The sequence below is a fragment of the Ursus arctos genome, unplaced genomic scaffold (genome assembly GCF_023065955.2).
Source record: "Ursus arctos isolate Adak ecotype North America unplaced genomic scaffold, UrsArc2.0 scaffold_8, whole genome shotgun sequence".
In the NCBI taxonomy this organism is placed as follows: domain Eukaryota; kingdom Metazoa; phylum Chordata; class Mammalia; order Carnivora; family Ursidae; genus Ursus; species Ursus arctos.
Genome location: NW_026623100.1, coordinates 50,575,959 through 50,601,602, shown reverse-complemented (window position 1 = coordinate 50,601,602; position 25,644 = coordinate 50,575,959). Strand labels below are relative to the sequence as shown.

The 25,644-nt window shown below is 47.7% G+C and overlaps 1 long non-coding RNA gene across 18 annotated transcripts in view; it reads right to left on the bottom strand.

The window, feature by feature from the left end:
- LOC113242353 (uncharacterized) overlaps positions 1 to 25,644 on the bottom strand; it is a 277,321-nt gene that overhangs the window by 190,933 nt on the left and 60,744 nt on the right. For 16 of the 18 annotated variants that reach the window (XR_008958190.1, XR_008958195.1, XR_008958193.1 and 13 more), the window contains exon 2: positions 24,843 to 24,964. This is a non-coding gene — a long non-coding RNA (uncharacterized LOC113242353). Of the gene's footprint in view, positions 1 to 12,608; positions 17,028 to 23,720; positions 24,965 to 25,644 lie in introns of those variants that run through there. The other 2 variants (XR_008958188.1, XR_008958202.1) reach the window with 2 other exon arrangements.

Below are 25,644 nucleotides of genomic sequence, written 5' to 3'. Positions count from 1 at the left end.
AATGTCTCCATGAAAAATATGTTGTAATTCTAACCAAAAGTAATAGTGTTTAAGGTTTTAGTTATGGGTACTTGTATATTTTATATTTGGAAATAGTGTTTGTAACTTCCAAAAATTGTCCTTCAACCCATTATGACCTTTGTGAATTGTTCTGGGATCCAGGGACCTTAAATGGGAACTACTGTCTCGGGCAGTCTCTACGTTTCTGGCATTCTGTGATACTTAGCTTAAAAATTCTGGCTGCCAAATGGGAAGAATATCAAGGACTCTCATCTACTGCCAGTGAGAATGTAACTTGGTACAATCTTTGTGGAAGTCAATTTTGCAATATGTTTTAAAAACCTTAAAATAGGTATAGAGGAAATTCTAGTTCTGATGATGATGGACTAGCTCCTACTGGGCCAACCTTCCTGCAGATAACAATGATAAACTCTGAACAAAATGTTTAAAAACTGACTATTTTGAAGTATTGGAGAGCAACCAGAAACAGGCAGAAACTGGAGAAACTTTGACCTTTGAAAGAAGGAACCACACTGAGTGAAATCTATCTTTAGACAGTTTTCTGCTGAGGGCTTTCCTCAGCCAGCCAGGCAGAAAGCTTATTGCTCGAGGTGTCAGAGGACAGAGTTCAGGGCTACCAGAGTGGTGGGAAATGGAGGGGGTAAATCCTGGAAGGAGAGAAAAGTTTAAAAAGCTGAGCAGAGATTTCAATTGCTGCCCATTTAATGAGAGACAGAGTTTGGAGTTTGAATCATGCCACTTTTTCCAAGAGAGATTTCATAAACACCTTGGGCATTCCATTGACATCCTGGGCTGGGGGAGGGGGGATCCCATCTAGGACCAGTGACGATATCTCAGGATTAAAGATTATCTCTCAGACTAAAGAAAAATCAAAACAGATCCATCCCAAGGAGTATAAAAGCAAGCTTCTAAAACATCAAGGTGATATGCCAGCATTAACTGCCTGCTGTTGTCAAAGGAAGACAACAGAATATGGAATCTCTAAACTTATTGTCCGCAAAGACTAGTATACAAATAAAAAATTCCTAGACATGCAAAGAAATGGAAAACTGTGACCCATACTCAAGAAAAGAAATCATTCAATAGAAACACTCCCAGGGAACCCATATATTGGAGTTAGCAGAGAAAAACTTCATAGTAGCTATTATAAATATGTTCGAGAACTTAAAGGAAAACATTGCCAAAATGAGTGAATAGGTGAATCAAGTAGGAGTTCTAGAACCGACTAGACTCAGAAATGAAAAATTAACAGATTGGCCTAACATCAAGTTGGAGGCAACAGAAGAAAGGGTCAGTGAACTAGAAGACAGGCCAATGTAAGCTATCCCATCTTAAGAACACAGGGTGAAAAAGATTTTTAAAAATGAAAGAGCTTCAGTGACATTTGGTATAATATCGAACATTCTAAAATATGTGTAATTGGAATCTCAGAAGGGGAAGAGGGAGAGAGTGGGCAGAAAAAAATACTTGAAAGAACATGGCTGAAAATGTCCTAAATTTGATAAAAGAACATTAACATATAAACCCAAGAATCATAAAAATCTCCAAGGAAGATAAACATTCACACACACCACAGAAAAGCACATCATAGTTAAATGATTGAAAAATAAGGAGAAAAACCCAGAGCAGCCAGAGAGGAAATCATCACAGATAATAAGAGACCAATGATATGAATCACACTTGACTTTTTTCAGAAGCCATGAGAAATTATGAGACAAGATAATGGAATGACAAATGCTGAAATTCTACATCCAGTAAAACACATCCTTCAAAAAATGAAGGTGACATAGACACTGCCAGTTAAAGGAAGCTGAGAGCATTCTTCCTCAGGAAATATGAAAGGAAGTTATTCAGGGTGAAGAGAAATGACATCAGACAAACACTTGTGCCTTCAACATGGAAAGAAGATCCCCCAAGTGGCAAATATGTGGGCAAAGTAAAGTCTACTTTTCCTGTTCTGCTCTAATTTCCTTAAAAGATAACTGCCAATTGTTTTTGCCTGTAGTTTATATGACATCATGCAGAGTTTATCTCTCACCCCACGCATAGTAGAAATCAACAACAAAATATCTAGAAAATCTTCAAGTAAAAAATTAGCCACACATATGTAGGCTCATCAACTGTAAACTTAAAAGTAAAACCCCACAGTTATGAATCCTGTGGAAGAAAAGACAGAAGGTCTTTGAAGTCTTGGGGATAGGCAAATATTTCATAGGACATGAAAAGCCCTACTCATAACATTTTAAAAATGATAAATGGGTCTTCATAAAATTCTTCTCTTTGAAGGAAAGGAAATGAAAATGACAATGAGACAAGCTAGAAACTGGCAGAAAACATTCACAACCTATTTATCTGGCACAGGACTTATATCCAGAATATATATATCCTATATATCCTATATATTGAAAATTCCTGTATATCCATAATAAAAGGCATACAGTCCAATATTAAAAATAGGCAAAGGACAAGAATGGACACTTTACTAATGGCCAGTAAGCACATGCAAAGGGGTTCCACATAATTAGTAGAGAAATGCAAATTAAAACCACAATGAGATACCATTTCGCATGCACTAGAATGCTTAAAATTTTTATCAGGACTGACCACACCAAACATCAGCAGAGACATGAAGCAATTGCAACTCTCCTCTTTTGCTGGTGGGAACCTACCATCACCTAGAAAAAGTATTTGGCAGCTACTTATAATATTCACTTATGGCATGACCTGGCCATATTTCTCCTAGGCCAAGAGAAGAAACATTTGTCCACAAAACGACTTGTGCGTGTTCTTTCCAGCTTTATTCATAATACTCCAAAATTGGAAATAACCCAAATGGCCATCAACAGGTGAACAGATGCACAAAGTATCGTATTACTGTTGGTTGGTTACTTCTCAGCCAGTCTGAGGATAGACACGAGTCACAGCAGATCTTAGTGTGGGGACCATGGTGAGGACAGGCTGAGAGTAAACCCAGACACAGATACTATGGCTAGGGGGACATGGTGAGGCTAGAGACAGATGCCTGAATCCAGGAGGGAGGAACTCTGCTTCCTTGTGAGCTAGACCTTCCTTTCTGAAGGCCACGGGGCACACAGATCCACTTCTGGCACCTGGCCTCCGTCTTGGAAAAGGAACAGGGGAAGAGAAACTGAGGACAGCATCAGACACTTAGACCACACGGAGCATAAGTTTTAAAACAGTAGCAATTGAGAAATCTTTGGTGGGTAGAAGGAAATATTTTGTTGCTACCAATAGGAAAGGGGCCTTTAGTTTAGGATGAGCTTAGATATTTTTTAAAAAGGATGAAAGTTACACGTTTTCACACTTCTGATATGCAGTTGGGCTATTCCTGTATTTCTAGAGGATCTAAAAACTGTGGCCTGAGGCCCCAAGGACTCCAAATCTCGAAATCGGGGTTCCTTTGCACTAAGGTGTACCCCTGGTCATAGAACACGCTAGAACAGGCTCCCCCCGAGCTGTGTTAGCTTAAGATAAACTGTTGTCCCTTTGAAATTCAAATGAACTCCACTGCAGTTTCTCTTCTAGAGAAAGAATATTTTCCACACTGACTCAGTACCAACTCTAAGAAACAGGTCTGCATTTTGTCAAATATTAAAATTGATTGTTGAAATAAAATCTTAGAGTTCTCATGAAGTCCTAAAGGTGTTTAAGCATTCACCTTCCACTTCAGAGTCCAAAGTCCTGGAAAAGCCCTTGCTTCTGCTCCAGGAGGGAAAGGTGGGGTGATCTTTCCCTGCATCCTCCATTCCCGCCACCCCCAAGCATAACCCGTGGATGAGAGGGGCATCTCAGTGGCCTCGGGGGACTGAGATTCTTTCATCACTAGAAAAATCTAGAGACAGGTTGGAACTTGAGTGACCAACCATCCTACTTTGCTTGGTGCTATCCCAGCTTTAACACCGGAAGACCCACATCTCAGGGTATTTCTCAGTTCCATGTAAATGATGCTTTGGTCACCCCACAGGAAGCTCAAGAGTTGTAGGTTAGAGGCTCACCCTCCCTGCAGGGCTGCCTCCTGTCCCAGAGTCTTCTGTTTGAGAGGCTTCCTGAGGCTGATGCCTTCCTCTGTGCCCTCCCCGCAGCCTGTTCTCCTGGCGTTGTGTTCTCTTTGTTATCAACCCCATGCCCCCCGCCCCAATCGCTCCTTGGATTTTGGCTACAACCTCTCTGTCTGTCTTGGCTCTTCTTGGTACCTCTCATCCAAGGACACCATTGTAGTTCCCAAGAGGACCCAGAGTTTAGAAAGGTGGTGGTTGTTGTTGTTTTTTAACACCTATGAGTTATCCATAAATTTACATAGTTATCAATTCTGATGATAGAAAGTCTTTTGTCTTTTATTTGTTGTTGTTGTTTTATTTGGAGCTATATAATTCCAAAATGCCTTAAAATTATGGGGCACCAATGTTCACCATCCTCTTCTGAGCTCTCTAAGATTCAAGTAAAAACCCAGTTTGGGGAGCAGAGTTTTTATTTTGTGTCTGGACGCCGTGAGTTCTGGTGAGGTGGAACAGAGTGAGAGAAAGGAGAACGTGGGTTCTGCTCCCCACTCTTCAGCTGGGTTCAGAGGACCGTCTCTGAGGTGTGACCACAGCTCTAGGTGGACTTGAGGCCCCCAGTGAGAAGGACAGTGCAGACCGTGGCATTCATTCATTCATTCATTCATTCATTCAGCAACTCCGCAATTTCCTGTGGAGGAGCTTCAGAGGTGAAACAGGAGCCCCTTGGCCTTCACCGAGACCCTGGCTGCCACCTGCCACCACGCTAACCCGCATGCCCAATTTCTTCCGTTCCATGTCCTGTAAACAGCTATGTAAGTGGGGGCTTCATGAGCAACTGTAGGGCTGTAGGGAAGGAAATATTTTTTTTCCTCAACCATCTTGGGCTCCTTGGCTGGGTCTGAACATTAAACGGACAAAGACAGACTAACGGAAGAAAGCACACTAACTGGTGGGATCTAAGTGCCACATGGCATGGGAGCCTTCGTAAGGAAATGAAGAACCAAAGGAACAGTTCAACCTGAGTATTTTATGCGAGGTTTAATAAAGAGTTGAGTCTGAGGCAAGCTCTGTGGATGGGGGCAAACGCAGCAAGGCCTGTTTGTAGGACTCTTCTTGGCATCTCTTTGTCTCCAGAGATTCGGATGTGCCGTTCCTCTGGGTGTGGGCGGTGCACCTCACCCATCAGTGTTTTATGACCAGTTTCAGGAAAGAAGGGCAAGTGGGGGAGGAGGTCTGAGTCACCTTCCAGCTGCCATTTTCTCAAACTGCATCAACTTAAAATACTCAGGATGTCAAGCAAGGTGCCATATTTTGGGGTCATGTGTCCTGAACCCCATCAGGGCTCTGGCAATCACAACGCCATCTCATGTCATAGCAGAGCCTGTTGTTGTACAATGGATAACCAGCAGCAGAGACTGGCAAACCCAATACCATTCTCTATCACAGCCCCTTGCCCCAGTGCACCCCAGGCACCCTCCTCAGTGACTTCTAGGAGCCAGGGCCTTGATGCCAGGACCAGGTAACCAAGACACTACCCATTTGTAAGATGGCACAAAAAAAGAAAGAAAAATAAAGGAAGGAAGGAAGGAAGGAAGGAAGGAAGGAAGGAAGAAAGAAAGAAAGAAAGAAAGAAAGAAAGAAAGAAAGAAAGAAAGAAAGAAAGAAAGAGAAAGACTCCTCTACTCCTTCCATTCATTTGACACAGCAGACAATCCCAGAGCCACAAATCTGAGCATGAGCTCCGGAATCTGCATCTGGGAGCTCTCTCACAAAGGGCCAAGAGAATGGCAGCTCACTGACTCCTGGGGAAGCCTGGGGCATCAGGTTTGGGGATGAGCAGGCCCCAAGGCATAGCCGGCAGGACCAGAGAAGAGAAATGGCAGAAACGGGCACAAAGCAGGAGTAATGTGGTCAGGGGGCCACTGTGGGCTGAAGGACAACGTCAGCTTTCAAGTCTCAGGCAACGGCACCCCAACCACAGAGCTTGCTGCACCCAGACAGGAGAGGAAGAGCTGGCACCCCTGGCTCCTGGGTGTCTACCCCTCCCCACGATATCACACAATGGAAGGAAGGAGCGCTGCCCCAGGGGAAACTGGGAGTTGCAGAGATGTGAAAAAGTGCCGAGTGGCCCCAAATACACCACAGCTCTCTCCACAAGGCTTCACAGTTCCTTTGCTGCCAGGCCTCTCCAAGGACTCCTCAGAAATGTGGGAGGCGGCTCGTGGGTCCTCACTACGACTTTCTGTGCTACGCTGAGTAATGGCCTCCCTCAAATACCTGTGGGCTAATCCCCGGAAACCCTGACTGTTACCCTCTATAACAACCAAAGGGACTTTGCATACGTGATGAAATGAAAGATCTTGAGATGGGGAGCTCCCCCTGCATTATCGGAGTGGAGGGACCCTGAGTGTAATTATTAGGGTCCTTATAAGAGTGAGGCAAGAAGGTCAAAGGAGAGAAGGTCCTGGATGATGGGGCCAGATGTCAGGGTGATGCACTTTAAGACAGAGAAAGAGGCCGCAAGCCAAGAAATCATGATGACCTTCGGAAGCTGGCACCGTCCGGGCAGCCGAATCTGCCCCCGAGCCTCCCAGAACACTCTTCCACTTGAGCCCAGAGACACTGGTTTCAGACTTCTGGCCTCCGGAGTGGGCAGAGAATACATCTGCGTTGTTTCAAGCTTACCAAGGAACACTTTGTGTCCCCATAAGAAACTAGAACACTTTGCAGGGAAAAGGCAGGAAGGGGGAGAGGGACCAAGGAGCCGACCTGTCACATCCCAGGAACCCAGACCTCTGCCTCCCTGCCAGGAAACACCCTCCCAGCCTCCCCCCCCTCCGCCGCTCCCGAAAATCCCCGTTTCCCCAGGAAACGCCGGGTTCTTCAGGATTCAGCAGAGCGCTGGGATAAGCTGTGATCCTTCATGAGCTCCGAGTGGGCCACTCGGAGCGGGCAGCGCATTCTATGACCTTTCTGAATCCTGGGACGGCTTAATAGCCTCTGAACATGCAGCGAGCCCTGACAGCTGGAGTGCGGGTATGGGAACCTCCACGGTGCCCAGGAGTCAGCAACGGCTTATCGATGGTCTGAACACGCACGTATCGGCAGCTTCCAGATCAGAGGAGGAGCCCCAAAGGTCGGCAGGTGAACGGAGGAGCTGCTCCCTCAGAACTGCCCCTGTGCTCCAGGCGTTGGGTCACAGAGCATCGGGGACACGGGGCTGGGTCACAGGGATCTTTCAAAAGATGCACAAACCAACCCAGGTGAAAACCAAATGTTTCCTGCTGGCTCATTTTGTCCCAGCCTCAGCCCCAGTGTATTTACCTCAACATTTCTCAGCACAGTGGGGTGTGGAGAGGGGGAGGGGAGATGCTTTAGTCACTCATTGTGGGGGCAGGTAATTTGGGCAAAGACTCTACTTACTGAAATGGCTTTCTACTGACACAGAAAAAAGTCCCGAAATAAAGGGGCCTGTAATTGTTTGCTTCCTTTTGCTTTTTTGGTTACAACAGTAAAAACTGTCCTTCAAACAGAGTCCCAAAGGACATCAGAGCTTGACAATGACGAATGGGGAACAGATGTTTCTGGGCCATCAGAATGGCAGCTTCCTCCTTGACACGTGGGCTCCGGGACACAGGGAGTGGGTCACTGATCGGCCTTGGAGGCCAGACAGACCGGCCCTGGTGGCCAGCACTGGGGATGCGAGGGCGTGCAGGACCCAGGGCGCCCGGCGGCCCCTGTCTGAGTTGGGCAACTTCAGGCTTCTAACGGCCTCGGGAATGAGGGTGTGAGCCTTGAATGAGGAACTAGGACTAGCCCTGATTTCCCAGCAGGGGATGGCTCAGCCAGCAGCGTTTTCTCTCCCCCAGGCCCATGGGGCAGGTCTCAGGACCTATGAGCCAGTTCAGGATTTCTGGGCCACTGTTGCAGGGGCCCCTGCTCACTTTCCTGTGTCACTTCGCTCCCCACCCCACTGTGTGGCCAGTGTGTGGAGGCTGGCAGAAGGCATGGGGGATGGGGCTGATAACCAGGACAGGCTCCTCCTCCAGGGCCTCCCCTGCCCCATTCAGCACCTGCCCCACCCCAGGCTACCCCTAGCTTCTCTTCTGCACCCTGTGCCCATGGGCTCCTGTCACCACTGTGCTCGGAGCATTCAGTCGGAGGCTCTGGGGGGCTGGAGGGTCCAAGTGGGAGCAGTGGACGTGGCTGGTGTACTCCCAGGGCTTGGGGGGCATCCCATGGGGAGCCAGAGGAGCCCTGCCGTGGGCTCTGAGGTTCCCCTACACTCAAAACCACTCCGTCGCCTGCCAGCGAAGCAGCAGAGGGGTTGAAGATGCCCTGCAGGCCACCTTCCCCTCCACACTCACAACACCCCGTGTGGCCGGTGGACACTGGCTGCTCTGCCACTCTGATGAGGAAGCGCTGAGACCTACTGTGGGACAGGCTCTAGAGGCGAGTGGGTAGGAGGCGGGCTCTGGAGGACACCTTCTGGGGTTCAAAGCCCAGCTCCAGGACTCACTCTTCACGTGCTGCAGCACTTCATAACCTCTGGGTGCCTCAGTTTCCCCATCCTTAAATGGTGAGAAGTTTAGTACTTTCCTGTAAAGTTGTGAGGAGACAGGGCCCGTTGTGCGCTCAGCGCCGGCCCGACCCAAGGGAGTGCCGGTTACGGAGGAGGAGAAGAGGCGCAGAGAGCTGAGCACCTGGCCTCAGAGATGGAGTGAAATTTGAATCCGGGCGGTTGGACAGGGCGTCCACCAACCCACGGCCCCCCACACCTGGCAGCCTTTCACGGGCCATCAGCACACGCGCTCAGGTCTTGCTGTCCACGCTGCTGATGTGCACCAGCTGGGGTCCGGCGGGAAGGCTGTCGGGAGCTGTCTCGTGGCACCATGGATTCTGTGCAGAGGGCAGGGGGACGAGGGGGTGGCTGGAGCCCAGTTTGCTCTTGCGAAGCACTTCCTGAACGGCACATTCGGTTACCACAAAATGAGTCAAGGTCCCTTTCAAGTGGCTTGCTGAGCTTCCCTCTGATCTGGCACAGCCTCCCCGGGATGGACAGGCAGCAACCTTTCCCGATGAGCTGTCAGGCCTCGCTTGGAAGCCCCTTCACTGGGCACAGGCACTGACTCGCTTTCCCTACAACAACGCCACGGGGCCAGGTCTGTTCTTGTCCCCGGTTTACAAGTGGGGACACCGAGGCTCAGAGAGGTTGGATGAGTTGCTTCGGATCACACAGCTCGTGGGGGCCAGGGCCGGGATTTGAATTCACCCCTGTCTGGCCCTCACCTGCCCCATTCTTCTGCCTGGCTCACTGTGGTAAGAAGAGGCCCTATTCACCTCCCCTGCCTGTGTCAAGGGGAGGCCTGGAAGCTCGCTCTGGGTTCTTTGCAGGTTACGCCTGGAGAGGCAGGACTGTGGAGATGGAAGGATTAGAACCAATCTCTCACATCCCAGGAGGAAACAGGGAGTTGTGATCTCTGGGCAGGAAATACAAGAGCCCCACTGATGGGCCAGTGTCACCCTGTGGACTGATTTCCAGTAAGATGGGGGTCACTGTACCCACAAAGGATCTCATCTGAAACATGGAGTTTCCCTGGATGCGGGAGAAGCCACAAGGCCTTTCACTAAAACCTGGCTTTAGGGCCAGGCACATGCCTGAGTGGAGGGGGAGTGGAAGGGTCCTTCGTCCCCAAATGGGGGCAGGAGGCCAGAGGGCAGGCAGCTCTGCGGGGAACGTGCTGCCCAAAACCAGTGTGGGTCCTGCCCCAGGGGGTCCTTTTGGGTCCCTGGACAAGAAGGAGGGATTCGCAGTGGCACTTGGGAAATGAGAGAGAAAAAAGGAAGCAGGTGCATTCTGAAATAAACACAGCCTGTGGAAAACCAACCCTAGCCAAGAGGGTCTGAATTGTGCTGGTGAGGATTCGGTTCTTTGTTTTTGCTTTTGTCATTGATGTTTTGATTCAGTTTAGGAGTTTTCTTCATAATCACTACTAGGAAACTCAGAAGGCCATTGAAACAACAACAGCAAAACAAAACGGGACAATAGCTCAACAAATCTGACAGTTTCAGCCAACTCACCCATCTGTTGAAATGGAAGTCAGTCCGAACCTAAAGTCACATCTTCCATACGGCCCCCCCACCGCCCGCCCTCTCTGCACCACTAAGGATTGCACATAAAGGTCCAACAAGCTTGGGAGTCAAGATTAAGAATGTTCATCAGTACATTAAAAGTCCTGAGAAGTCCTGCAGTCATAGAAACAGTTTAACTACCTAACCCAAGACTTCCCAGACGTACTAGTCCAGAAAACTTTTTTCTGGCAAAATGCCTATGTTATCTCCCTGTGGAGTACATACTGAGACCTGCTGGCCTGGCCATCTGGGGGTAGGAGCAATGTTGGTCCCAGCACTTACTAAGCAGATGTGAACTTCTGCGACCTAACTGTAAGGACCCTGGCTCCTAGTCTTGCCCCTGATAACTAATGGGGTCTCAAACTGTGGCCCATGGGCCAAATCTGGCCCACTGCTTGTCTTTGTAAATAAAGCGTTAGTGGCACAGAGCCACTCCCATGCCTTTACAGACTGCCTATGGCCACTTTTCATTACAGTGGCTGAGTGGATAGTTGTGAAAAAGACCCTAATGGCCTGAAAAGCCGAAAATATTTATTATCTGACCCTACAGAGAAAAAAATTTGCTGAACCCTTGTTTAGAAAACAAAAACAAAAACACAACTCACCTGAAATATTAATTCTACAAAGCCTGAATATCATGGAAATTTTAGATTCTAAATCCCTGTAATTTGGGCCAATCTAGGTTCTGTGGTCAAGTTGTTGACGTAACTGGCCCACACAAGGGTTCAAGTGTAAAGGGGTGTGTGTGTGTGTATGTGTGTGTGTGTGTGTGTGTGTTTGTGTGTGAATGAAGAGGGTGCAAGTAAGAACAGAGGTGGGGGAGGGAGAGAGGTTTTATTGCTTAAGAATATTGAATTTGGAGTCAGAGCAGGGCTCAGATTCCAGCTGCATCACTGGGCAAGTTATGTCACCCAATAAGCCTGCTTGATTATGTGTGAGAAACATGGGGATCATGTCTTTCGCTGGACAGGGTTGTTGTGGACAGTGAATGAGACTTGTATATGCAGAGCTCCTCTGCCACCTCACAGAGGACTCAGCCGTTCTGGTTAAGTGTGCCCAGTGTGTACTAATTGCTCAACAAATACAATTCCTGTCCAGGAATTATTCAAGGGAGCCGTGTTCAGGGGGCAGGCAGTATCTGGGTAAGAAAAAAACCCTTTCTTTCCCAGTTAGCTGTTAGGTGCTAATTTGGGTCACTTCCCAAGGGTGACCTTCAGCCCCATTCCCAAATGCCGCGTGAGGGCATTGATGCTTTCCCGTGTAACGAGGGCACACCATGTACAAACCACATAACCACCCAGAAAGCAGATGGTCCCGTAAGTGTAACCCGCAGACTGAAGATGACCCATAGGCAAATGGCAAGGTGCGAGTGGCTTTTATGCTGGGATTCACGATGAAACATTTGGGATTCCAGGGGGCAAACTTGAACAGACCTGCTCTCTGTCAGCCGGCGAGGTCTGCCCGGAGAGACACTAGTATTTATCTGCCACAACCTTTAGTTTTTATTGCACACAGTTGCCTTGTATATTTAATAGGGAAATTTGCTGAAGTGGTTACTAAGCCACGAGGAGAAAAAGGAAGGGAGTGGGGAGCCGCTCTCCGACCCCAAAGTTGGCCAAGTTGCCTCATTAATCAGACCTGTGCTAGGATACAACGTTATTCATGTTTAGGGCATTAAAACTTGAAGCTAAAATTGTAGCAGGAGGTAATTTGAGTACAAGCAGCCCGTCTCTCTGCAATAGATTTATGATGTTTACTCAACAATGGATGGGAACTTTCGGGGAGAGAAGGATTTCCCCCCCTCCTTTTCAAAATACATCGTCAGCCCACAGTGATCAAGTTCCCAATTTTTGTGCGAGTGTGCACAGCCTTAAAAAAAAAAAAAAACAGTCTGCAAGGGTGATAAGAGCAGATCCTGTATTTCTGTATTTAATCTCCACCATTCTGAGCTCAGTTGAAGGACAGACGGGAGTGAGCTATCTGCGAGACAAGTGGTTCTTGACGCGCTCTCGGACTGCACTGCTTGGCCTGAGATGTTCTACAAAGTCCCACCCGCCTAGGCCCTGATGCTGGTCAGAGGCATCTGGAACAGTGCCGCCCCACCAGGGACTCAGAGAATTCCCAGCAGAAAACCTCCGGGTTCCATGCTGAAAGATTGCTTGCAGGTGCACTGCGATTCTAGTACTGGGAGCTGATGGCTGGTGACTTCAGAGGAGTGAGACCTCCCATTTCCCAAATTTTCCCACCTCCCTTCTGTGCTGAACCTCAGAAAGCATGAGCTGTCTCTCACAGAGAGATGGGAGAGGCAGAGCCCCTCAGAAGGGAATCCCTTTCCAGAAGTTTCCTTCACCATGCAGCAGGAGGAGCGGTCATCCTGCCCTTGGACAGGGTGAAGGTGCGTGAACCTGGCAGCACTCAGGAGCACTAGCTTCTCACCTGGCGGCAGGCGAAATGGGAGTCAGGCAGCCATGCATGCCTATTCTGGTCCTGCTGGTCTTTAGTGGTACAACTTTGCCTCAGACCTGCTGGATTGGTGATACCCTGGGGACAATAATACCCATCAGAGAGGGTTGTTTCACAAACTAAGCTGATATTTTTAAACAATTTGGTTAAACAAACAAACAAACAAGCTTTGCCACTTCCTGCCTGGGTCACTTTGGGCAAGTTCCTTGCCCCATCTGCGCCTTCATTTCTCTACCTTAAAATGAGGATAAAGCTATGACCAGCCCTACGGGGCCATGGATGAGGGTACAGAAGTGCTTGCGAGAAGAATATAAAGCTTATAGATTTTCCATAAATATGAGATTCCTGTCTCAATTTGATAGAACGATGCATTTCTTTTTGAATTTGGGGTGAGGGGTGGGAAATGGATAATGTATTTTATGCCAAAGTCACAAATACTGGCCTAAAGCTAAAAATCCTTTTATTATACAGGCACTGAGGAGGTCTACATGACGCCCCACGTTACCCTTAGCCGATCGGAAAGCCTGCCTAAAGGGAACACTGTCATTTCACAACATGGTCCTTCCCAGGGTCGCTGGCTTTCCAGTACTTGGGTATTTGTCTGTCTGGTCATTTAAGCCAGTGTGGTGCAAAGGATTAAAAGTAGGAGCAACTTTTTTGCTCCCAGGACACACGAGAATTTCCCTGTTTGAACTAAATATAAAAATCACGAAGTTAGATTCAAAGACACAGCTTCCCCCCCCCCCCCCCCCCCACTTTGCTACTCTTAAGGAAGCCTTTTTCTAATGGCAGGAGGTAAGGGGCGGGGGTTAGGAGAGGGAAACTACAGTAGTTTCAAGTATGATTAGCAGTTGTAATGATGAAGTACTGGGGAAGATTTAGTTACCGATGGAAGGAATATTTGCAAATCTACCTTTTTTATAATGGGTCATGCTCATGCATATACCGCAACCCACATACACGTATTTATGTAATTTTGCAAAGAAGTTTCAACGTAGAAACGCAGACACACACACACACACAGAGGAATTATACTCAGCACCACTACCCATGCAGTCTTTCCCTTAAAAACACCTACTTTACCATCTGGCTGGAGAACCACTGGCCTGGTCATTATCTAGGAGCCCAGAGAGGAGGGGGCCTTGTAGAAACTAGATACAACCAGCCCACAAGAACAGTGACAAGCACCACGACAACAAAATGCCTTTTTCAACACTCTAAGTGCATTTTAGAATAGCCCCCAACTTTCCAATTTAAATAGAAGAAAAGACAGCATTAACCACACACAACTGAACTTCTCAGAAATATCTTATTAACACAGCCTTCCAAATAAATCCTCAAACTTACCAGTCTCAACAAACTTTGCATTGACTGATGCTCTTGTCAACTAGAAAGGTTACAGATGGGGAAATGAGTGACATTTCCATTCTTTACTGTTTACCTGATGTCCCACCTTGTTTGGTTTGAGAGAGAGGCTGTTTGCAGAGCCATTGGAATGTACGGAACAGTTTGCTGGTGACGCCAGCTCAGGCCTTCCAGAATTAGACCTCCCAATGGATTGCAGAGGATGAAGACCTTGAGTTCTGTTTTTCTGCAGAGTTGACTCATATGTGTGTGTGTTCATAACATTTAAAGAAGTAATGTGCCTGGAGAACAGGAAGGGAGCTGCTTTACAAGCAAAGATAAGATGTGATTAGAGTATGAGGTTGATCAGATAAAGACACCACACACACAATTTGGATTTTAGCCGGTTCTTTAATTTATTCTGAAAGGAAAAGGAGGGGAGAAGGACGGGGACCAAGAGCGTTAGGAATTGGCTTCCCACGAGCTGCCTCTCTTAAACACATTTTGTGGTTTGTTTCAGTCTCATCTTTTTAAAGATAGGATTTGTTTCCTCTTCTAGGCCTCCCTGTTCTCCCCTTCATCCTTCTTCTAAGAAGGCAGGTGGAAACTTCCTCAGAAGTCCTATCTGCACCACCCTGTCTTAGAAGACTTGAAACATTTATTCTCAATGTCCTCGGTTTACCTTCCAATGGAAGCAGTACTGGAAAGAGATTCCACCAGCATTCGACTAATAGTCACAAATATTGTAAGTACAAATAGTGAGGAGTGGGAGAGTCATTCCAAGACTGGGGTCCCCATCAAGTCTTATGAATCTAAAAGATGGGCCATCATCTGTTACGATGTTAGTGAGACTATCACGATTGTTCACAGAGAGGGCTTCTTTTTTCCCTCTAACTATTTGAAAGCACATTATGGATCCCGTGGTCTTTTTTTTTTAATTAAGTTTTTTATTTTAATTCCAGTATAGTTAACATACAGTGTAATATTAGTTTCAGGTGTAGAATATAGTGATTTAACAATTCCATCCATCACACCCAGTACTCATCACAGCAAACACACTCCTTAATCCCCTTCCCCTATTTCACCCACCCCCCACCCTCCTCCCCTCTGGTAACCATCCATTTGTTCTCTATAGGTAGGAGTCTGTTTCTTGGTTTGTCTCTCTTTTTCCCCTTTTGCTCATTTGTTTTGTTTCTTAAATTCCACATGTCAGTGAAATCATATGGTGTTTGTCTTTCTGACTGACTTATTTCCCTCAGCATTATACCCTCTAGCTCCATCCATGTCATGGCAAATGGCGAGATTTCATTCCTTTTTATGGCTGAGTAATATCCCATTGTGTACGTAGCACATCTTTATCCATTCATCTGTCGATAGGCACTTGGGCTACTTCCGTAGTTTGGCTGTTGTGAATATTGCTGCTATAAAGAGCAGGGTGCATGTATCCCTTTGAATCGGATCTTGTGTTTTGACAACACCTCCATGGGGCTTGAAAGCCAGAAAGTCTTATCTTCATTTAATAGTTAAGGAAATCACAGGGCAGAGGTCAAGTGACACTTGCAGGTGGAAAGCATGTGCTAGAATCTGGATCACCCTTGTTCCAGTTCTTCCCTCTTCTTATTCTCATCCATCACAAAATATCCTTAGACAAGCCATTGGCAGGGATAGTGTTTGTCAACAAAACAGCTACCCGCCGCCTGCCTGGGGAGAAAAAGTTAGCACCTTGCATATTGCAAATCTATCTTAAGGCTCACGCTGAGGCCAGGACCTCAGACGCCCGTTGCCTTCCATTCCAAGACCTCAGAGGTTACAATAGATGGAAAGGGAGAGTAGGACCAGAGTCCACAGGGAAATGAAGGGTGCAAAGTTTCTAGTTAGAAACAACTTGGATTTTGGTGGGATTGTTCCTCTTGTCTCAGAAACCTTCTACAGAATGACTTCCCTCCCTCCATTGTCTTTGTAAGTTTTGTGATTTTTGGATGGGCGTATTTACACATTTTAAAGTTTTCTTTTTCATAAAGTCAAATAAAGCACTTTTTGGTGGCTGAATGTCTCCTGAAGCAGATCTTGTGACGCAGAATAATGAGGTTTTCAATCATGCACAAGACTGACAATTAGCTAATAAAAATCCTTTTCCCCCGTTTCCTCAAAAGTCAGTTCTCAGAAAAACAATCATTTACTGTACATACCCTGTTTACCAGCAAGGTTAAAAGTTCAGGTAAAGAAATTTTACATCAAAATATTTACATTAAAGCAAATCACTGTTTCTATACGGTATCTGGCCATGCAGCTTTGGGATCGGGCCCCGTCATGACCGCGGAGAGCGGAGGAAGCCCTGGAAGCAGGCCCTTCGATTCTCAGGTGCTTTCTAAGGCTGTTCTCTTTTCTGAGACTGCTGTCTGGGCTAACCCCAGCTTTTTAGATCTTTTCTTCCTTTCGTTAGTTTACGTTTTATAGCTTAGGTTGTTAGAATATTTTTACCGATGGCATGTTTCTATTATTTCCTTGATACATTTCTTTTTTTCAATCTTCGGTTTTTATGAATTAAAATAATAACGATGATAGTCACCATCACTGAATCTGTCCTTTGTGTTTTCATACATTATTGCAAATATGCCCCCACGTTGACATGGTGAATTTGGCAAGTGGAGCTCAGGGACCCAGCCGCTTGCCAGAGACCATGCAGGCCAGAACAGGGGTGCATCTGACCGACTTCTGTAATTTCTGGAATCTCCATCATTGCAACCCTAAATGAGGGGCCCCGGCACTGACCACGTCTTCAGAAATACTTTCCTGGGTCACTCTTTTCTCAAGAAGAGGTGGGTCAGGGAAGTCAGGTGGCCTTTTTCTAAGAGGAGCAATGTTCTTCCAGAGGGACTGCACGTGAGGGCTGGAGCAGGGGCCAGGTGGGCAGTAGGCCAGGCACTGACTGCCCTGGGGGCCGGGTGGGCCACCCTCATCCATTGTCAGCATCTTGCAGCCCACAGGTCCCGGTGGAGGTCTGGCTGTGACCAGGAGAAGGACGCCAGCATGGTTGTCCTTGGGCACCTGTGCAAGACAAGGCACTGCTGTGGGTGCCAGCAGGAGAAACAGTGTTGGAGAGGGGACTCATCTGTCCCCCAGCATGGACACCAGATGTGACACTTGGGGCCCGAAGCATTCCTCGACTGCCCTTATGTCAGCAAGCAAGGCAGAAGGAAGAGGCTTCTGTTCCAGCGATTCTGCCCTGGGGCCATCCTTCCCGAGGTTCTGCTGTGTGCCAGTAACTAGCTGCGTGTGAACCACCCACTCAGTCCTGCCCTGGGGGTACCAGGTGCAGGTGGTTCAGAGCCCGCACTCACCAGGCCCCGTTGGTGTCCCCGTCCCTCCCATCCATGCCCTGCGGGAGTGGCTTCCCCTCCTGGGGGGCCGAGGCCTCCCCTCTGGTGGTGTCATGTGGAATTCTGCGTGGGTCTGAAGACAGCCTGCCAATAACCACTGAGGGCACACACTTCTGTGCTCCCTCACACACTCAAGAAGCACATCCCTCACACCCATTGCACACACAAACACACCCATCCCCAACCTGCACACATCCCACACACTCACATTCCCACCCATCGGCACATATCAGGGACACCCACAGGTATATATACACATTCCCCCCACACACCCACACCCACACCACACGTGCACGCTGCACAGACTCCCATCACACACAGCCACACAGTCACACACGACACACACATACCCCACATGCACACACTGAACACTACAGACAATCCACACTCATACCACACATGTACCATACCTACATCCAGTCACACACACACCACACAGCTACCTACCCCGTCCACACACACAGCAAGACCCACACCCAACAACCTACACCACACCCACACACCACACCCACACCATGCATGTACCAGAGAGGCCCACGTTCACACAGACCCCCACAGGCACGTAAGCACACACACACACACCACAGATACACATACCACACATGTATACTCCCCACACGCACACACGCACCCCCACACAGTACTCACACGACCACACCATGCACCCCATATCACACACACGCGTGCACACGCGCACACTCATTCTCACACCCCCGTTGCTGACTCTGCTAATTCTAGGGCAGACCGGCCGGAACCGCAGATGGACTGCCAAACAGCCTTCCTTCTCAAAGAGACGGCACGTATGTGGACGAGTGCCTGTCTGTAAAGTGACTTCTTGAGGAAATAAAAAAGCAGACATAAGGTCACCTAAAGATAGAATGGCCAATTACAGAGCCTCTAGAGGTTCCAAAGATAACAATAATGGAACAAGAATTGCTCAGGGCCGGAGGGGCACACTCATAGTTCCGGATGATCTATGTCCTCATTTCTGCTTTTCTTCCTCAAATGGCAGCAACCGCCCCTTCTAGTGATCTACCTCTTTTCATGGGTTCTTAGCTCCATCCCCTTCTCCATCCTGTCTACTCTCAAGCAGCCTCACTGTTAGCTGGGACCCCCAGGAGCCCCTACCTGATTCCCCCCAGATCCCCCAACCAGCTTCTCAGAAGAATAAAGACCGAATTCACTTGACCAACATTGACTCACCACCTACGTAAGGCAGGCACATGTCGGGTTTTGGAGGTAGAAGGTGTTACCACAGAGCTCTGACCTCAAGGGGCCCAGAGAGCAGAGCTAGCACCTGTGCTCACCGGGCTTCTGGGATCTTGTAAAAATGCAGATTCTGGTGCCAGGGGGCAGGGTAGGACCTCTGCCTTTTTGACCCTCCAAGCGCACTTTGAGCAGTAGGCAGCTTTCTGAAACAGAGTCTGCCCACGCCCTGGCCCGCTGGCAAGGACCCTCACACAACTGTAGCACGGGGCAGGGCCAGCAGGGCTACTTCATGGAGGCAGAGGCTCAGGTGGCCGCAGCACCTGCCCGCAGACCTGCAGTAGCCAGAGGGGCTCCTGGGACTCGGCGTGGATCGCTTGACTTCCAATCGCCCTCTGTTTTCTGTTGCGCTCTGCTATCTTTCTTCCAACTGTCCCTTACTAGTCTCGCTCCTTTGTAAGGGAAAACGGCTTTGCTTTTCCATATTTATAAAATATGAAGAAGCAGCATGGCAGGGGGATGGGGGAGGCTAGACTACTCTGGATTTAAATCCAGGATGCACTAGTTTTGTGATCTGGAGCAAACCAAACTCCGTTTTCTTAACTGAAATGAAAGAATAATAATCCCATCTCTGGGGCCTGTTACGAGGACTGGAAATACAGCTGAATGCATGGATTTGAACTGGGCAGGCCCACTTATACTGGACCTTCTCTAGTACACTACTGCAATGTATTTCCCCTTCTTCCTAATTTTTTCAATAAGGTTTTTTTTTCTCTAGCTTACTTTACAGTAAGAAACAGTATATAATACATATAACATATAAAGTAGGTGTGAATCCACTGTCATGTTATTAGTAAGGCTTCCGGTCAATAGTTAAGTTTGGGGGAAGGCAAAACTAGACACAGATTTTCAACTCTGTGGGGGGTTGGTGCCCATAACCCCTGTGTGGTTCAAAAGTCAACTGTAATGTGTGAACCACGAAAAGCTGTGTCCTGAGCAAACTAAAGCCTCAGATGGTAGCCAGGATTATTCTTAAGGTACATGTTTATTAATCCATGTACTTAGGTGATCATCACTGAACACCTGGTACCTGTACACCTGGGGAAAGTGAGGCAGGGACACGAGGCCAAAGGAGAGCATGTCCCATCCCTGGCATGGGGACTCAGCATGGCTTTCGAGTTCATGCCAAGTCATGTAAAAAGGGAGACAAAGCTGTGATTACAAAAGGGAGAGCAGAGTGCATAGGCAGACCTCCAAGAGGTCATCCAAATCTCATTGTTTGGAGACATCAGTCCTCCTTGGGCACCTGTGAGTCCAGGGCAGACATTCCCCAGGTTGACTCTCTTCTGCTGCATAGAAGCAAAATGACTCAAAGGTATCTCAGTATTGACAAAAAGATATTTAGGTCCAGAAATTTCAAGTGGACCCATTAGTCAGAACGCCTCAGCAGAGAGATAAGCATGTTTCAGCTTGCCCAGACTAGGAAACCTTCACTGCTCTTGAAAACGGAGTCAAAGAACCCGACGTGGGGATTCACGGGAAGGCAGCCGGGCACAGCTGTTTCAATCGCAGTGCCTTCCTGAGCCAGAGGCTCACACGTGGAGCAGGGCTGGGAAGTGGATGGTTTTCACTGAGCTTTCATCTCCTCTGGATTCATTTCTCTTCCTAGTATACCTGATGGAAAGGGACCATGTGGGCCAAGCAGCAAGAGAAGGCAGCAATTCAAGCCCATGTGTGACCACCTCAGCCTGGGCGTGTGCCCGGAGCCATGTTTGGGCTGCGCCTGAAGTCTCCACGCCCCTAACCTCAGAGCCACTTGCAAACACCTTAGAGATACTGGCGTGAAAGGGAGAGGATCTGGAAGGACGGGAACAAGCAAATATCACCACCATTTTCCAAAGGGACAGGTTCTAAAAACTACAGAAGATCAGACTCACTCCAATTTCCGGGCAAACCCAGAAGAGGCATTAGATAAGGCTCACAAGCATTTGGGAAGAAAGTGGTGGTCTTTAAGAGGCAACACGAGTTCTCTAAGAGAAAGTCATTCCATGCTAACCTCATTTCCTGTTTTGACGAGCTTCACCAGAACAGTCGATTAGGGGAATGCCCCAGAAAGTGTGTCTTGCTTTCAGTAAAGCATCTGAAAACCTCTCATCGTATCCTATGTACCTAAGATACACAAGATGGGCCCGTTGATGGTATGACCAGGAGAATCCACAGTGGCTGGGACGACCTTCCCAAGGCCATGGTCATGGCCATGGCATGACATCAGTCCTGCTCCCTCTACTCCCACATCCACTTGCTGGAGATGGCCATGCTGGCCAGGCCACCCACTCAATCTCAACAGCTCGGACGATTCAGTGTTTTCTCCCCACTGGCAAGTGAGGTTTGAAATGATTCTCTGCAGCTCTACACATAGAGAACATTGACAGTGTGGGTCTATGGCTTGTTTTGCTCCAGTCACATCCTTTGGAGGGAAGCAGAGATGTTTCCATGGAGACCCACAGGGCCCTGTCCCACATTCCATTTTGAAACTAACTTGGAGAGAGACACTGACGGCCTATTTGTCACATTTGCAAATCACACAAACCTCTCAGGACAAAATGGCCTCATACCATCAACTCACAAGAGTTAGAAGGCTGGGGTGAAATGAGACAGGAGCAAATGCGAAGCCGAGGTTTTTCTGAAAAACACAGTGCACTGGAGGAGGACAAAATTCGGGTACATTCGATTCTAGCTATGCTACTGCCTGCCAGAGTGTGACCAGAGATGACAAAATAACGCTTGAGAGTCTTCACCTCTACTTTTTAATTCTTTCCATGATATTGAACTCTTTCTCAGGGTGTTAGACCGGCACCAAAAATCCTTTCCCTACTTGTGTTATGGCCTTGTTGTGAGGACGGAATAAGTCAGAGGTGGTAAAGTGCTTTGAAAAAGGGAAAGCTCCGAAATTCAAAATAGTATTATTATTTGTTGTAAGGTGCTTTCCCTCCAAAAAAAGAAAAAAACTCTGACAGTCTGTGAGTGATAAGCAGAAAATGATTCAGCTTTGGCTTCTGTTTCTCCAGCTGTAACCCCAGACTGGCTGAGCTCGCGGAGTGGCCCCAACGAGCCCATCAGAGATCCCAAACTCCTGCAAAAGAACCTCCAAACCCCTCCTTTGGCCATCTGCTTTTCAAAACTTCTTCCTGGAAGGTCAGCTTCCCACTGTCCTAAATTCTGGTAATTAAAGAATCATTCAGACAGCTCCCTTTCCAGGGCTGGATATTCAAAGATGCAAACCGAGTACATAGCCAGAGTGAATGTCGAATGACTTGGGTCACGGCCTTGGACTTTTGAAGGTATTTTAAATTCTTTTGGATCCTACCAGGTGGTCCTTTGAAAGCATGTCACTCTTGCTACTGCTTAAGCCCTGGCTCAAAAGGTAAATGAAAAATATGTTGCAGGCCCAAGACAGGAGAGCAGGCCCTAGTCAAATTAACAGACTGAGAGAATCACCTTAAACTTCTCTTGCATTCAGTGTAATTTCACTTGACATCAGAGTTCACCTAGACAGAGCTGTCTGGTAGAACTTTCTGTGATGACACACATTTGATATCTGTGCTGTCCAGTACGGCAACCACAGCCGCATGTGGATATTTACATTTAAATGAACTAAAATAAAAAGGAATTAAAAATGTAGCTCCTCAGTCACACAGCCATGTTTTAAGTTTTCATGAGACACGTGTGGCTAGTGGCCACCATACCGGATAGCACAGCCCCAGACCAACAGTTCTTAACCTTGGCTACAGGATGACATTACCTGGGGAGTTTTAAAAAAATACTAATGTCTGTCCCTCCACCCCAAATTCTGTTGTGATTGTTCCTGGTGGAGCCTGGGCATTGGATTTCTTAAAACTCCTGACATTAACTCTAATGTCTGGCCAGGATTCAGAACCATTGCCCCAACCATATACTGTGTGTTCAATTCTCGTTTGTTCCTCTTGTTATCCTTGTGAACTAATTATCCTACAAATACCACGTGAGTTATTTCTGTTTCTCCCGGAGCCTGTGACTTCCACCTTTTTCAGGTCATAAGTATCCTAGTGGATTAATTTCTGGGAAATGGGCAGAGGGTGCAGCTTAGTTTCTGCTCAAAAGCACAGGTGAGGGGTGACCAGGTGAGAGGAGACCTTCTTCCCAACAAGATCCTTTGGTAAGGGGATAGGGATGAGTTTAAAGGGGCAGACTTAGGTCTGTGTGATCACCCCATGGGGCATATCCACAAACCCATAGCTGGGCCTGGGTTCCATGTACCCTCAGGGGCTTTGTCTCTGCTTCCCCATGATAGCTTTCTGTACTGCCTCCTGCTCTTCTAGAACCCTGAGAAACAGAGCCAGCAGAAATGGGGGGGGGGGGGGGAAGAACCTCGGGGCAGGGTGGGATCTTTGGGATCATCCAGTCTTGGTGTTCTGCTGAGGAAAGTGGCGACCAGAGAAGTCAAGGGATTCGAGAGCTGGCAGAGCCAGAATGAGGGTGGCATACTGCAGACTCCTCACTGAGGACACCTCCCTCTGCTACACGGTTGCCTTTCATCTTCTAGGAACATAAGCAAATGCAATTTAACTTAAGGACACGGATTAGCAAGGCAAAGCTTGGTTTCAGGTGAGAACCTGATTATCCGGATAGCAGATAGTTTATGATCAACCTTTTATGCTGGGTAGTATACTGACAGAGAGCCTGTGTCCTCACCTTGGCGACTCCATTTACCTCTTTACATCATCAGAGGTAAATGGACTCACAACTTCCTCATCCACCAAACACTGCTTAGAATACAGGGCTACTCAACATCACAGTGTTGCTACGAGCAGTGATAAGACGACGGATCCAGTCAATACATAATTATTGAGGAGAGTGCCAGGTGCTGGCAGCCTGGGGAATAAGACAGACTAGAATCTTCCTTTACAGAGCTGAAATTTGGAAGGCAGGTGAGAGGAACACAGCTAATTTATAAATGAACAAACAGGATAATTCTTGATATCGGTAAGTTCCATGAAGAAAATAACATAGGGTCATGAAGGAGGGAGAAATAGTGGGGGTAAGTGGTTGTCTCAGGACAGGTGGTCAGAGAGAGCGTCCCCGAGCAGGGGGCATTAGGGCGGAGACCTGGACATACATCACAGTATATGCTGTACCATGCAGTAGGGAGGGTTGAGGTGATCAGCATGGTCGACTGAGAAGTCAATTCTGAGAAGCATGAAACAGTACAACACTGTCATTTTAAATCCTTCGTGGACATCTGCTAAGCTTCAAAGTGAAGGCTGACAGAAGTGCTGGAAGGCAGCTACCAATGGCCTCTCTGGCCAGGTCCCCAGGAGGACTGAGTTGTCCCATTAAGGACTGGAGATGAGGGTAGTACTCCACTGAAGGAATGCTTTGACGTTTAACCCATTCTAAAGAATGTTTAGTTGCCAGTTCCGGGGGCTCGGAGTTGAAGGGCGGATTGAAGGAACCAGGGCATCTAAATGAAACGAGCGTGCTGTCCATCCACGATGAACTGCGTGGTGCTCCCCTACACTTTGTGAGCAAAGCCCCAGCAATACCCACTCGTATGTAGGCTAGAGGCACTAGGGAGACCAGGGCAGAGTTGGTCCCATCCAAATTGTCTCCAGAATGTGGCACACAGTCTGCCCCAAAGAAACCTTGTGGAATGAAGAAGTGAACGGGTGACTGAAGGGCGGGAGCAGAGAAGGAGGCAGCTGAGAAGACAGAGGTCTTCAGCAAAAAGCAAAAGGTTGGTGATGATTTTGGGGTCACCATTTGGAGGCCATGATCAGAGTAGGTGTGGAAACAGAGTTCTAAATGTCTTCCAGGGTTTTCCTCAAATGTCAGTGTGCCAATACTGACTCTAGGGAGGTCTTCTAGAGCTGTAGAAGAAAAAAGCAGGCCAAACAAGGCTGAGTGATAAGAGATTCAAGTTCAACACTCTTCTAAAGATCCATCATGATCTGTGTGGTTATGGCAGGGTTTACTCGTGGTGCTATAGAAATTAATCTCAAATGCTCTTTGGTGTCCTTTCTGTTAATGCTTGAATATTGCTAATAAGCAAACAATTCATTTTTCTTGAGTTTTGCTTTTAATGAAGGAAAAAGGATTAAGACACACAGAGACTGGCCCGATAAATAGGAAACCGGCCAGACTAGACCATGACCACAACATCACAGACGCATCGTTGGTGAATGTGGAAGCCCTTGGAGTCCACAGCAGTTAGGATCAGGCCCCAGGGGAAACCCTTCACCTGCACTCCGGCTGTGGGCAGCAGGTAGAGGCACTGGAGGGGGCCGAGTCCTGATTTTTCTGTGTCTGTGTCATTTTCGATCAACTGTGTCATAGAGCTTCCTGTTTCATCTCCCAGTTATTCTGAAACAAAAACATGCATGAAAAACACAGGTCACTGTCAACCGCATTGAGAGACAGTCACTCCAGTACATGGAAACCGAAAAGGGAAAGACAGATCATAAATGCCACCGTAAGCTGGGGAATCAAATTTATCAGCATCTATTCAAATAGTGATAATCAACGAAAATTGAGGGTGGCGATGGCAGGGGTGGGGGGACGGTGCAGGGCGTTCATTTAAAAATAATTCACAAGAGACTGAAAAGGCAGATGTTCCCAGAAGCCCACTACCTGTTTACTGAAAGTTGAAGTCACTTCTGACCTTCTGGGTCAGGGTCTACTGCTGGGGCACATTGAGGCTTTTCCCCTATGTGCTCCTGTTGGCCTCGCTAAAGGGTCACACAGGACTTTCGGGACAACCCCTGTGTTTGCCCAGGTGATGCACCAAGCACCCCTCCTCAAGGATCGAAAGAGATGTGAGAGAGGTCACTGGGGAACTGCAGCCCAATGAGGATGGACTTCTGGTCCCCTGTCCTCTCCCTGTCTCAGGGGCGTTAGTCTCCCACGTACATCGAAGCATTGTGAACAGACGGGCTTGCACCAAGAAGCCTTAGTGAGATGAAGGAAAGAAAATGAGGAGAAGGGGCTCCTGACCAAACAAAGGGGGGAGGGCCTGGCCAAACAAAAACCTTGAGGACAGCACA